At 39.9% G+C, this 4,463-nt stretch overlaps 1 long non-coding RNA gene across 1 annotated transcript; it reads right to left on the bottom strand.

The window, feature by feature from the left end:
* Positions 1-277: 277 nt before the first annotated feature.
* On the bottom strand, positions 278-978 carry LOC137076105 (uncharacterized). Its single transcript, XR_010905200.1, has 3 exons — positions 821-978; positions 607-744; positions 278-499 (listed from the first exon to the last, which is right to left on the bottom strand). It is a non-coding gene; the product is annotated as an uncharacterized lncRNA (long non-coding RNA).
* Positions 979-4,463: the final 3,485 nt, after the last annotated feature.

The following is a 4,463-nucleotide window of genomic DNA, read 5'->3' as shown; positions in this document are numbered from 1 at the left end:
GTACACTTGACTTTGTCAGACACTTCCTCAACTGTCTGTGATTGTCTGTGTAATCCTTTGGCCTCTGATTGGCCTCTCCATAACCCCAGCCACTGACACCAGTGGAACAACTTGACTTTAGTGCATGATGTGACAGCAGTGGACTATTTTTTGTAGGGAACTGAAAATCTCTGCAGAATAAGGGTTTCAAATGTGAGACATAAAAACACAGTGTATGGCCATGAACACAGGTCAAAATACAGACATTTGCATATCAGAGATAAAAAAAGAGGTCAGGTAGGTGATGACATCAAGTATGCTGAGACTAAAAATAATTAGCCAGAGAAAGAAAAATACACATAACATAAATTGGTACATTAATATAATCGACCTATAATATAAATGAGACCGTTTGGCTCTTACAATCTCATGGATACACAGATCAATTCAGCCATCCTGCACCACAAAGATGCTGTTATCGATGTCACCTGGGTGGAATAATCCTTCCCCATGCTTCCATCTGCATAAACATGACAGGAAGAGAGGCTTCTCAATATCACACAACACTGAGAAACACACATTTCACATTATTTCTTGAAAATAGCTCTTGTATGGCAAGATACCAACCTTACATTTTTCAGCATTTACAGGATTTTGTATGACAGGTGAGGGCTCTGTCAAATTCAGTCAGATCTGTTTCCAAGAGTGAAGGAGGAGGTTCTTTCAGTTAATTGCTCCCTTTCAGATATGCACAGCACAGGATTCCTAACAATATATGGATAGAATGTTAAGATGCTTTTGTGTAAATTTGTTCTCTCTTCATCTGTGATTTTTCACATACTTGCGAGCAATTAACAGATTTGTTGTTCTTTTTCTGGTTCGCTTTTGAGATGCTGGACCTGAGGTTGGTGGTAAGGACAAGGCCTGGACCTGAATGGCCACAACACTGCAATTTTAAAATCATCACATGACTTTCATATTAACCACAGTTTTGTTGAAAGTAACACGCTGGCAAGTTCTGGTACACAGCAAAAACTCCAGTGTTAAATTAACTCTCCTCAGAGTTTATTTGGCTCCACACTCAAGAGTGTTAAAAGTAACTCTGAAGAAGTGTTAAAGGTAATGAGATAATTAAGAGATTAATTAAGTGATGATTGACCATTAGTGATGACACCTGATGATAACAAGCAGAATCACTGAAGGACAGAGTCACCATTTTTAAGTCACCATTATGGAGATCAGTGTTTGCTTTAGCTGGGCTCTTGACTTTATAACATTAGTCTTTGCCTGGCTCCTTTAAAGCAGACATACAAGTGAAGAGAAAATGTGACCAAGTGCTGATGGTTATGTTTTGACATAATCCTCATGAGCTGAATCACTGGTGTCATTTAGAGCCCAACCTTTGAGTTAGGTTTACTTTATTGATTATATCAGCTCTGTGATTCTACAGTATAAGATCTGATCTTTACAATATAATCTGAGGGATTTTAAAAATGATTCTGTTCAAAAAAAAAAAAAGGTTTGAATCTCTGTTATTCAGCCACACAGACATCAATAATCAGCGTATGAATCTCAGCAGTGGTGGCCATCAAAAAGCTTTTGCAGTGCATTCTGGGTGCACCAATCAAAACTCACCCATGGCTCCCAGCATGCATTGCAGCATGCATAAATTATAAAATGAACTGATTTACTGATTTCTTTCTATTCTCACCATTTTATTTTTGCTGTTTTATGTGACTTTTTAGTAGCTTGTTTTGTGATGTTCAGAGTTGATCTGTGTATCTGAGATGCTGTTTGTCATCATTGTTGAGATTCATACACTGATTCTTGATGTCTGTGAGTGTCTAATGCAACAAAGTAGTTTGAAATCTTTTTTGTGCAGAATCTCACCCTATTAACTTCACAGAGCTGTCGTAATTAATAACATAAAATCAACACATGCCCCATAAAGCTAGAAATTTGTCTCAGAATGATATTAGTTGATCCAGACACTAAATGATGATTATGTTAATCAAAACATCATCAACTCCTGGACATATTTTCTCTGTGCTTTCTTTGCCAAAATGTTCGTTCCAAACACACAAATAAAGCAGCCAGAAAAAATAACTAATGTTAAAAAGCCAAGGGTCAAGAGCCCAACTAAAGCAAACACTGATCTCCATAATGGTGACTTAAAAATTTTGACTCTGTCCTTCAGTGATTCTGCTTGTTATCATCAGGTGTCATCACTAATGGTCAATCATCACTTAATTAATCTCTTAATTATCTCATTACCTTTAACACTTCTTCAGAGTTACTTTTAACACTCTTGAGTGTGGAGCCAAATAAACTCTGAGGAGAGTTAATTTAACACTGGAGTTCTTGCTGTGTAACTTGCTCTTCCTGCCATTAGAACCTTCGGTTTGCTCTTCTCCTGGAAAATGAAAAGTAAACAGTTGCTGAAACATCTATTTCAAAAAAGTTATAAGAACATTATAACAAGCATTATAAGAACTGTCTATTTCACATTTATCACACAATATCTACATGCTATCTGTCTATATTATGCTTATTAAACAAGTATAAACATAGTGGTGAAAGCCCTCTAAATTATAAATGATCACACACAAGCCTTGTATCTTCTGTGCAGAAAAAGGGCAACAAATACAGATAAGCGAAACTGCAACAACAGCTCCAATAAACACACCAGTATTATGAAATGAGAACAAAATAAGGATTAAACCTTGTCTGCGAGATAAACCTTATGGACTACTGATTTACTAAAATGTGTGGAATTGTCATATACCATGGTGCTCTGAAACGGATCCATGAAGTGCTACACACAAGCCCTGACTTCACACCGTGACCTCATTACTTGGACTATTTAAACGGCACACACACTTTCACTCACTGTGAAGTCTTGTTCCCTTTCGAGAGAGGTTCCTCGTATTACGTATGGGGAAAAACTCCTTTTCTCAAGAATATGAAGCAAAACTTTATTAATAAAGGTATCCATGTAAAGCGTAGTGCCGCTGTACGGCCATAGCCCAGCGCGAGGAGCGCTCTGATTGGCCGGGCCGCGGCAACTGCAGGAACCTATGGTGAGGTGGCTGAGAGGAACGAACCAATGAGGGGCGTTCCAGAAAGCCCGCCGTAAAAGGTGCTTATATTTGCATACAGGAGGCTATATAAGACCCTAATTCGCCATAGGTGTCAGATTTTATCTCCTTCAGCGACACCTTCGCTGACCTCCGGAAGAAGCACCGCCGTTGAAAAGCACCAGCGGAACCTGCAGCTGAGGACGACGGATTCCCTCTCTGCCTTCTCTGCCGTTCCAGCTACGCCATCCGGCGATTGTATCCTTTAAATTACTCTTCTTTCTAAAAGAGCGTGGGGCGTTGTTTCAAATGCCTCGCACCTCCTGCGGCTGAGCTCCTCTCCTTGGCGGCGACCGTCACGTAATCTGTGTGGCATGCCTTGGACGGGACCACGCGCAGCTCGCGCTTTCCCAGGGCGGTTGCCCCGAGTGCGATGTGATGGCGCTGCAGACCCTTCGGGCTCGCCTCGCCACCTTCGACCAGGTCCCTCCTCCTGCCGCTGGGCCGCGCCGCAAGAAACGCCGCGACCAGAGACTGCCAGAACGGTCGGGCGACTGCACGCCGGATGACTCCCCGCGTGCCTCGCCCTCGCTGGTCACCTTCACCCAGGAGGAACAGCGTCCCTCTCATGCAGCGGCCTGTTCGGTTTCCTTCGGTTCCTTCATTCAAAGCCGGAACTCGTGTTCCCCTGAAACACTTTCAGAGGATGCTCGGCCTTATGGCCTCGGCATCGTCAGTGCTCAGGCTGGGACTGTTACACATGCGTCCCCTCCAACGTCGGCTACACCCATACGGAAATGTAATATATGTCTATATATGAAAGATCAATATATGCGATATATGTGATATATAAAGTAAAACCATATATGAAACATATTAGAAATTGGAACAATTCCATATATTGACATATAAATGTATCCCATATATTATATATGTTAATGTATGTATAATACATATTTTGACATATAGGTCTCATATATGAAATATCCTAATATGCTCATATAGAGTAAAAACTTAAATACACATATATGCACAGCATCAGAAATTCCATATATTGACATATATCTTTATGTTTAAATTATATATGTGACAAATTATTATCACTGTCAAATGTCATAGAGTCTTAAAATCTATACTATGTATAAAACAAATTACATTTAAAATATAAAATATTTATAATGTTACTTATTGTCAGGTGAGGCAAGAGATGAAGGACTCAAGGGTTCAGAGGTTAAAGGGCTTTTTATTAGACTTCAAAAATAAACAATCAAACCCCTTCATGGTGGTAACTGGCTCGCCTTAGTTTTTTATACAATAAGAAATCCTAAAAAAAACGGGAATTCACTTTTGCCAATAGTTTGTGTTCAAACTAACTGTAAGATTCTCAATGAGGGAGTGAAAATAAAT

This window comes from Pseudorasbora parva, chromosome 5, assembly GCF_024679245.1.
Source record: "Pseudorasbora parva isolate DD20220531a chromosome 5, ASM2467924v1, whole genome shotgun sequence".
Classification (NCBI taxonomy): Eukaryota; Metazoa; Chordata; class Actinopteri; order Cypriniformes; family Gobionidae; genus Pseudorasbora; species Pseudorasbora parva.
This window is presented reverse-complemented; position numbering and strand designations above follow the sequence as displayed.